The 10,562-nt window shown below is 39.3% G+C and overlaps 1 long non-coding RNA gene across 3 annotated transcripts in view; it reads right to left on the reverse strand.

Moving 5' to 3' along the window:
- Nucleotides 1-5,697, reverse strand: part of LOC139620361 (uncharacterized) — a 69,751-nt gene extending 64,054 nt beyond the window's left edge. For all 3 annotated transcript variants that reach the window (XR_011690815.1, XR_011690816.1, XR_011690814.1), the window contains exon 1: nucleotides 4,316-5,697. This is a non-coding gene — a long non-coding RNA (uncharacterized lncRNA). The remainder of the gene's footprint in view (nucleotides 1-4,315) is intronic.
- Nucleotides 5,698-10,562: the final 4,865 nt, after the last annotated feature.

The following is a 10,562-nucleotide window of genomic DNA, read 5'->3' on the forward strand; positions in this document are numbered from 1 at the left end:
GCAAATTTCATTCTCAAAAAGTTGAATGCTTCCATATTAGAAACCCAAAGCCATGACAATCCAGAGTTGAGACCAGGAGGCAGAGCCGCAGTCTTACACTCTTCTCTGCGCCTCTCTTTGAGCAGTCGCCTGCCATTCACCCCCTAAAAACTATGTCTGTCCCCCGACCACTTAAATTTAAATGTAATAAATCAAAAGTGAACAGAGGAGGAGTTAGACATGAAAACCTAATAAAAATTAACACAACTGTTATTCCAGAACCAAATAACAGGAAAATTAAATGTGGATTATTGAATATCAGATCACTCTCATCTAAATCTCTACTAGTCAATGATCTGATAACTGATCATCATGTAGATCTGCTCTGTCTGACTGAAACCTGGCTGCAGCAGGATGAATATGTTAGTCTGAATGAATCAACACCCCCCACTCATGTTAACGTTCATATCCCTCGAGGCACAGGCTGCGGAGGAGGGGTGGCAGCCATTTATCACTCCAATTTATTAATAAATCCTAAGCCTACGGTTAATGATAATTCATTTGAAAGCCGTATTCTTAGTCTGTCACACCCAAACTGGAAGACACAAAAACCAGTCCTACTAGTTACTGTATATCGTCCACCTACCCCTTACTCTGAGTTCTCAGACTTTCTGAGTTAGTTCTCAGCACAGATAAAGTTATCATGGTGGGTGATTTTAATGTTCATGTAGATGCTGAAAGTGGCAGCCTGAGTATTGCATTTAATTTATTATTAGACTCAATTGGCTTCTCTCAGCATGTTAATGAACCCACTCACTCTTTTAACCATACCCTTGATCTGGTTCTGACTTATGGGATTGACATTGAATATCTAAGAGTTTCTCCCAGTCATGGACTACACAGCATTTGAGGAAAAAATCTATTACAGCAGGTGTCTGTCTGACAATACCGTTAGCAAATTTAAGGAAAGGATCCCATCAGTACTTAGCCCACTGCCATGTATCAATGCATTAGGGAACAGCCCTCTTAACTTCACATCCACTCAGGTTGATGATCTTGTTGATAGTACTGTAGCCCCTCTGAGGAAGAAGGTAGTGAGTCAGAGAAGGCTAGCTCCATGGTACAACTCATTGATATTCATCATTGATAGAAGAAAACAAGAACAATCCCAGGTTTCTGTTCAGCACTGTAGCCAGGCTGACAGACAGTCAGAGCTCTGTTGATCCATCTATACCTTTAGCCCTCAGTTGTAATGACTTCATGAGGTTCTTTACAAATAAAATTGTCTCTGTTAGAGAAAAAATTCACCATTTCCTCCCCACAGCTGATTCAGATGTACTGTCCAGTTCAGCAGCCTCAGAGTCCACTGTAACTGGTTTATATTTTGACTGTTTTACTCCTGTACATTTCTCTGAGCTCGCTTCAACAGTTTCGTCATCTAAACCATCGACTTGTCTTCTAGACCCCATTCCAACAAGGCTGTTCAAAGAAGTTTTTCCTTTAATCGACAACTCTATATTAAGTCCGATTAACTTATCTTTATCAACTGGTTGTGTACCACAGGCTTTTAAAGTTGCAGTAATTAAACCTCTACTTAAAAAGCCTACTCTTGATCCAGAGGTTTTAGCCAATTATAGACCTATATCCAACCTCCCCTTTATTTCCAAAATCCTTGAGAAGGTCGTTGCAAACCAGTTATGTGATTATTTGCGCAGAAATGGTTTGTTTGAAGATTTTCAGTCAGGTTTTAGAGTCCATCATAGCACAGAAACAGCTCTGGTTAAGGTTACCAATGATCTCCTCATAGCCTCAGACAATGGACTTGTCTCTGTACTTGTCCTACTAGATCTTAGTGCTGCATTTGACACCATCAATCATAAGATTTTATTACAGAGACTAGAACATATGGTCGGCATTAAAGGAACCACACTAAGCTGGTTTAAGTCGTATTTGTCAGATAGACTCCAGTTTATTCATGTTAATAATGACTCCTCTATCATCACAAAAGTCAGTCATGAAGTTCCACAAGGTTCTGTGCTAGGACCAATACTCTTCAGTCTATATATGCTTCCTCTAGGAAACATTATTAGGAGGCACCAGATAAATTTCCATTGTTACGCAGATGACACCCAGCTGTACTTATCCATGAAGCCAGGTGAGACTAACCAGGTAGCCAAGCTTCAGGTGTGTCTTAAGGACATAAAAACCTGGATGACCAGTAATTTCTTACTCTTAAATTCAGACAAAACTGAAGTTATTGTAATTGGCCCAAAACACCTCAGAGATACACTATGTGATAATATACTAACTCTGGATGACATCACCTTGGCCTCCAGAGCTACAGTCAGAAACCTTGGTGTCATTTTTGACCAGGACTTGTCCCTTACTTCACATATAAAGCAAGTCTCTAGGACAGCCTTCTTCCACCTGTGCAATATTGCAAAAATCAGACCCATTCTGAGTCTAATCTAGTTCATGCATTTGTTACCTCAAGACTGGACTACTGTAACTCTTTATTGTCAGGATGTCCCGAAAATTCAGTAAAAAGCCTCCAATTGATCCAAAATGCAGCAGCACGAGTACTGACAGGAACTAGGAAACAAGATCACATCTCTCCTGTGTTAGCTTCTCTGCATTGGCTCCCTGTAAAATCCAGGATAGAATTTAAAATCCTCCTCCTCACCTACAAAGCCATTCATGGTCAGGCACCATTGTACCTTGGAGAGCTTATAGTTCCCTATTTTCCCAATAGGACACTTCACTCTCTAAATGCAGGTCTACTTGTGGTTCCCAGAGTTTGTAAGAGCAGAATGGGGGGCAGAGCCTTCAGCTATCAGGCTCCTCTCCTGTGGAACCAGCTCCCAGTGTGGGTTCGGGAGGCAGACACCCTCTCTACCTTTAAGATCAGGCTTAAAACTGTCCTGTTTAGTAAAGCTTATAGTTAGGGCTGGCTCGGGTATGTCCTGACCCATCCCTTAGTTATGCTGCTATAGAGCTAGACTGCTGGGGGATTCCCATGATTCACTGGGCGCTCTCTCTCTATTTCTGTCTCTCTCCCTCTCTCTCTCTCGATGACTTCATGCCATTAACTTTGTATTTTTTTTCTCTCCCGTAGTTTGTGCTTCTCCTCTCTCTCCCTCTCTCTGTCCTCATTCTGCAGGTATCTCTGCCTCGGGAGCAGCAGGACCCAGATCCACCACTACTCATCATTACTATTAACCACTGTTACCTGTCATTATTATTGATAACACCATTACCTACACAGCTGTTCCTGGTCTCTCTCTCTCTCTCTTCTCTCCTCTCTCCTCCCCCCACCCCCTCTTTTTTTATCTTCTCCTAAACCCAACCGGTCGAGGTAGACGGCTGCCCACCCTGAGCCCGGTTCTGTTGGAGGTTTCTTCCTGTTAAAAGGGAGTTTTTCCTCCCCCCTGTCGCCAAGCGCTTGCTCTTTGTGGGAACTGTTGGGTTTTTCTCTGTAACAAAATAAGGTCTTGACCTTACCCTGTAAAGTGCCTTGAGATAATGTATATTATGATTTGGCACTATACAAATAAAATTGAATTGAATTGAATTCCTTTCATCAGTCAGGCTACTCAAGTTGAAAGTAGTTTGAGCCGTAATTTACAGTAGCTGTGTGGTTTACGCTGTAACAGGTCTCATCCAGATTTTATATTGGACATAAAATTTAAGATCTGAAACATTCATCTTGGTGTAAGAGATTACACAAACATTTAATGGCCTCACACCATCCCACTCACTGTTCAACATTTTTAACCTTTGGTTTCTGGAGCACAGGAATAAGAAATGTGAATAGTTAAAAAGAGTTCACTTTTAAATACACAACCCATGATTATAATATAGTGTTTCATCTGCTGCAGAAAAATAACAGACTAAAACTATATGACTATATGACTATAATGCTAAAGTAATTACAGAAGCTTACAGGGGACTTTACGAAAACAATCATGTAAACTTGAAAATGTCATTTCACACATGCATGTGTTCTAGGATTATACTGGACCTGACTTCATGAATATGAGCAAAGGAGGAGAAGCAGTCCACAGGTTCCATTTGAAAGTATTTAATCTTTTGCTTGCAGTCAGTCAGGTGTGAGCAGTTACAGTTAACTGGTTATATTTCTACAGATTAAGAAAGCGTAGGCCACATACAGGTCAAATCCCATCATATTGTCTTGAATAAAGCAACAAACAATTCTAAATCAGAATCAGTGCATCAATACATTCTCACTTTAAATATATAATCATGTGAGAACAAACCAAGGAGATTAGATTAACTACTTAACAACAAAATAAACATAATGAACTGAACTACTCACTTGACACACTCAGGAACAAAGGTGAAACGAGGGAGAGAAGCAGCTCAACTTAAGACAGAAAACAGAGAATGAGCTCAGGACACAGAACAAAGAAAACTCAAGGCACCTGTGTGAGCTGCCCAGTCAGCACACCTGTGCTGCTCTTCGGCCCAGTGGTCATGTGACCTCACTTCCCACAGTGTGTGTTATTTAAGTAAAAGAATTTAAATTTAGTCCTTCTTGTGACTGGTGACCTGTCCAAGGTGTAGCCCCCCTCACGCAGTGTCAGTTGGGATTGGCTCTAGCCCCTCTGTGGCCCTAAAAGGATAAATGGTATAGCTAATGAATTAATAATTTAATCCTGGTCACGCTTAATAAAATATTTACACATTCATACACCTTCAAAGACAAAAATATTTTGCTTAGAATCATAGTTTGTGTCAGATTTTATGTTTTCCCATCCAAAAGGTTTTGTATAATTAATAATCTAATTAATTTAATAATTAACATTTAATAAAATACTGTGTCATAACTTGACAGAGGTGAGACGGTTTGACTAGGAGCTGGAAAGTTAGTCAACTTTATTTCTAGAGCTCATTTAAACACAGCCTGAGCTGAAACCAAAGTGCTGTAGAAAAGGACAATTAAAATAAATAAAGCAGTAAAACAAATGTATAAAATTAGTAAAACACAAGGAAATCAAAGTAAATATACTGTTTACAGAAACATACACATATTAACAAGACCAAGAAAATAACAAGGAGCAAATACACAGTCATAAGTATGTAGATGAAAGGATGTGGAGCAGCTCTGCAGTCTCAGATCTTTGACTGCAGGGTTTGACATTTGAACCTGTACAACAGTGAATCAAACCACCTCAGATATTCAGCCATGTTTACTGTCTCCTTATTCAACAGCAACATTTACTTTGTACCGACATTAAGAGTCTGCTGCCCCAGCTCTGACAGTCACTTGTATTCAAGTGTGTTTTCAGTGTGGAGAGATGGTGACGGAGGTGTGGGTGGAGGTCTACAGGTCAGTGGTTGGCTCCTGTGCAGAAGAGAGGAGAGAGGTTTAGATTAACTTGACTGGACAATTCAAACCAACAGGAAACTGACATCTTTCATTTCAAATGATAAAAAGAAGCGGGAAGATTAGTGGATGGAGAGAAAAAGAGGTGTAGTTTAATTTTAAATCAGAGGAAGTACTAAGAGTGAATCATTTGTTTCTGAATCACTAAACTTTTGCTGTGATAAGTTCAACAAGCTTTTGGTTTAAGTTGACTGATTTTTAGGCAGACAGGAGTTTGTCCACTTCATCGACCACATCTGTCCAGGTTTTTACAGTATTTTACAATCACAGGGTCAAAACCTCATTCAACATGGACCACTTCACTGTGTGTTGATGACTTAAAAGTTGCAGAAAGTGTTTTTTTCACAAGGCAAAAATAAAATATCAGTTTCAATTTGCAAAACACAAACTGCTGCACTCTGAAATGAAACTAAAAACAAAGGATCTTTAAGGATCTTAATTTGACCTGCTGAGGATAACGCCATCAGCTTCACTTTTATAAAATTAAATTATGCTAAACACTGAAACATGTAAGAAAACCCAGGGAAATAAATCTTAAACATAGGAGAAGATATGTTGAAAAACACAGTGGCTGATGCTGAGTGGTCAGTTAGAGAGAGAGTGGGCAAATTTAGGTCCTACAAAATAAAAATACACAGGTAAAATTATCCACCAGTTAAATGTTGGTTGGATTATTGTTATGAACCTGATAATAAGGTTTTTTTTTCTCACCCTGATGTTCACACATTGAAAAGGGAGCAGGATCAGGAGGATTCCTCTTTACAGTGTGTGTTTGTGTGTAGGAAGGAGGGAAACATTTTAACAGTGACCATGCTGGACAGTTTCTTCCCGTCTTTTGTTTCCCCCCACTTCTTAAATATATTTTCTTCTTCTATGATGGAGGCTACAGTATCTGTCTTTTTCAGTTACAGAAAGTATATTTACTCATGTACTATACTTAGGTACAAATTTGAGGTACTTCACTTGAGTATTTCCATTTCCTGCTTTTATATACTTCCATAGTAAGTGCTTACTTCAAAATTTAAGATGACCAGTATATACTGGAAACATATACATTATGATACATACAAAGATTAGACAAAAAAGTAAAAATATTCCAAGTACAAGTAAAGTCTTTCATTCAAAAAAACCTTAGAAATATAATCAACAAAATGTACTGACAGTATGAGCAGTAAATGTCACTCTGCAGTAAAAGGATATTTTATTTAACTGGATTGTTAATACTGATGCACCAGTGTTTCAGGTGGAGCTGGTTCATCTACCTTAGAAACAGGTAGATAGCGTTGTCGTGATCTGCCCCTCTGGGTAATTTACCTGCCTGGATTGTATTATTTCCCTTTTATTTAGAAATTTCTCCCCTTGTGTGTATCTGTCCTGTTCCCTGAAGAAACCTCAAGCCTTTGGTTTTTGTAGCTGCAGTTTGGTTTTGTTGAGTTTGGTTCACCAGAGTCTGGATTTTATGAGCGTTTGGCTTCCTGTTTGAACTTGTGTTTTTTTTACCAGCCTGTTTTTGCTTATTTATTTAATTTTTTTAGGTTTTCTTTTCATGATGTTTTCACTTATTAAACTACCTTCACCACACCTTCCTGCCTTTGTGTGCGTCTGCTTTTAGGTCCTGAAATCCTTAAACTGTAATAAATTTAATCCAGTGTTTTACAAACTAGGGATTGGGCCCCTCCAAAGGGTCTGAGGGGTCACGAGAAATATGAGGATATTGAATATCAAGGTAATTCACAGTATGTAGACAGTGTTAGACACACATTACTATAAGGACAAACTCCAAAAAGTAGTGTATAGTGGCTGGACGAGCCCGACCCCCAGGGGGCCCTGCGCCCAGCCATCCTGCTGCAGATCCTGAACGGTGTAGTAGATATTAAAGCCAGCGCTGTCGTCCATCTTGAAAATCTACCACATCTTTCAAGATGTGCGGTAGAGATGAAGATACCAGAACCACCTGCCCTCTAATTGGACTCTGCTTTGTGATTGGACTGTCTTTGTCCAATCATTTTAAGGTGTAAGGATGGCGTCAAAATTGTGCTTGTAAATTCAGTGTCACACACTGTCGGAACTTTGAACACCCAGTTTTACACTGTTGTCTGCTTTGTATCTATACACAGACATTGACAAAAGCAGTTCTTCCACAGTGTCTTTGTGTTACTTCACCACTAACTTCATTTGGTCAGATTTTAAAATCACACGGTCTTTTTACAAATACAAATCTCCTCTACACAAGCACAATGTCTTCACATGTATATACTTGAGTTTCTCATACAGATTTTGCTGGTTTACAAAGATTGATTAAAAACTATATTTGGAATTATTTGTGAACATCACTTTATAAGCTCAAAATCCTTTTGATCCTAGTTTAGGTATAGGTATGTGATGGAGTCATGCCCATGATTTACCATTTTTTGCTGGTTGTGGGGCAACATAGAGGATGTGGTCCTGGCCTGAGGTGGGTTCTGGCATCTCTATGAAAACATGCAGTTATACGAAAATACATTTTCCATTGCAGGTCAAATCAAGACATTTTAGGCAGCTTTTCACAAAACAATATTGAGAAACATTTTTACTTTAAATAATTCATTTCACTTACCATTATAAACTCAGTCAAATGCAAGTTATGAAGTTAGCTCCCATCAGTTTCAAAGGAGGTTACCGCACACAGCTCCAACTGCAGATACTGTTAACAGGAATCCTGGAAAGATTTTTAAAACCTTACATTACTTGGTTGTGGTTTAAGTGGCATTTACTGGTGCCAAAAAGAAGAGAAGTTGTTTTTTTTTTTTTGGTTTATTTTGTTTTTTAAACCTTACTGATTGGACAATGACAATCCAATCACAAAGTTCAGTCAGAGGGCAGGTCATTCTGTTGCGTTCAGCTCCATGGCAGATCCTGAAAGGTGTCGTAGATTGTCAAGATGGAGGACAGCATGGGCTTGAAAATCTTCTACACCTTTCAGGGTATAGGCAGAGATGAAGGTAAAGGAACCACCTGCTCTCTGATTGGACTCTGCTTTGTGGGATTGTCACTGTCCAATCAGATTAAGTTAAAAAAAAAAAAAGAGTCAGAATGTGTACTTGTAATTTTTGAGCACAGGGGTGGGCGATCTGGCCAAAGGTCATATGTCAATCTTTCGAGCTTTATCACGATCTACATTGTTTCCACTGATTTTATTGTGAAAGTCCTAACCGGAAGTAACAACGTCTTTTTCCGCCGCTTTGACACCAACTCCAGATGTTGGCCAGCTAGCAACTCTTCCTCGCCAACAATGTTGTCTTACATGTACAAATTGTGCCACAACCAATCACATTTCTCGCTGAGCTCATATAGAGTATTCTTTTGGACAGCACAGTAATTTATGAGGTGTTATATATATATATATATATATATATATATATATATATATATATATATATATATATATATATAAGCGTTTTGATTTGAAAGTGAAGTCGCTGCTAACCAGCTGCTAACCAGCTGCTCCGCCTCCTGTGTGCCGCCTTTACCGCAGGTGTCTCATTGGCTGGTGACATTAGCTCTTGTTCTGCTCAGGTGAAGAATTTATATGTCTGTGAGCCAAATGCACCAGGCTGCAGAACAAGGGCCGCTATCGCCAGCTGCGGTTAGCAGGCTAGCTGTTTAACAGTTGACAGTGGGCAGGTTAGCAGCATTAACCTTGGAAATTAACCAGGGCTATCTAAATATAGCAGCTTTAATGAAGGGATCTGTACGTTCATAATAAAAGTTGATCATATGCCAAAGTAAGATCACCCACCCCTAGTTTTACAGTTTTCTGCTCTGTATCTGCACAAAGATTTTAACAAAAGCACAACTTCTTTCACATTGTCTTTGCATCACCTCACCACTGGTATCTTCAACAATAATGTCACTTCTCAGAGATTCAGCAGCTACAGAAACTCTGTTCAATATATTCAGCGTTTCATTTGTGCCGAGTTACCCTCTTTGCAAACAAAACAATAAGTATCAATATTTCAGTTAATTTCTTTTATGATGCAAATGACTCATCCTCCCAACCAAATCCGGATCTTACAGAATAAAGTGAAATCACTTACCTTCGGTGGTGGCGTGATGAAGAAGAGGAGGAGGAAGAGGAGGAAGAGGAGGAGGAGGAGGAGGAGATCCGCTGGAGGCTGTTGACAGAGCAAAGCCTCAGTTTCTCTGCCTCATGTTTGTTTGTCGTTGGTATTTAAAGAAGAAGACGCGCGTTTTCTGCCCAATCACCGCATGAAGGCAGCGTATAAACAGCGCGGCTTTCTTCTGCTCTGTTTCTTCCTCGTCTCTTCCTGTTCCACCGGCTTCCCCACTGTGACAAGTATCAGCGTGTTTTTGCGTGTTTGTTCCCCAGTTTATATTTCATACATTACTCATATCATTCTGGCAAAGACTCGACCGAGTCTAACAAGTTTTTTTTTCCGGTTTGTCTCATGGACACACGGGAAATATTAAAGCAGCAAACATTAAGGCCAGAAAAAACAGGAAGTGCCAGTAAAGGAAATGTTTAAAGCTCATAAACTGCAGCAAAAATCCATAAACTGCAGCGGTAAGCGAAGGTAGAAGCTGTGCACAAAGTTTAACTTACTAGTAAATAATAATCACAACATTCATAAACATACAGTTCATTCGTTTGAAAGCAATTTTGAATAAATAAAAGGCTTAAATGTCACAAGTGATTCCCGGGCCCCAGGAACAGTTAAGTCTGTGTTTGAAAACACATCACTCTGTCCTAAAGCTGGAAATCAGAGAATCCTCCATAGACAACACAACGGCATTGACTTTGAAATGTTAGCAGCTGTGTGTTCCATCAAAATACTGATTAAAATCTGTAAGTGATAAATTAAAATGTGGAATGCAGGAAATGCATCAGTCTTTAATTGAATCACTCACATTGAGAGCAAATGAACAAATACAGCAGAAAAACAGACTCTGAAACGATAGACTAAAAAAGTCAAGGTTTGTTCTCATCATCTACAGCTGAAATTAATTTGAGCCACTGGGGTGAAATGAGTTACCTTGCTAACCCTATAATCTACAGTAGCTGTGTTGTGTTCCTCCTAACAGGTCTCATTTGGCTTTTAAATTGGGTACAAAATTTGAAATTTGAATCTCATTTCGGGCCAAGAAATTATATAAACAATTTATGGCCTCACAGCGT

This window comes from Trachinotus anak, unplaced genomic scaffold (assembly GCF_046630095.1).
Source record: "Trachinotus anak isolate AG129_WGS33_773 ecotype Australia unplaced genomic scaffold, CSIRO_AGI_Tana_v1 ptg000004l, whole genome shotgun sequence".
In the NCBI taxonomy this organism is placed as follows: Eukaryota; Metazoa; Chordata; class Actinopteri; order Carangiformes; family Carangidae; genus Trachinotus; species Trachinotus anak.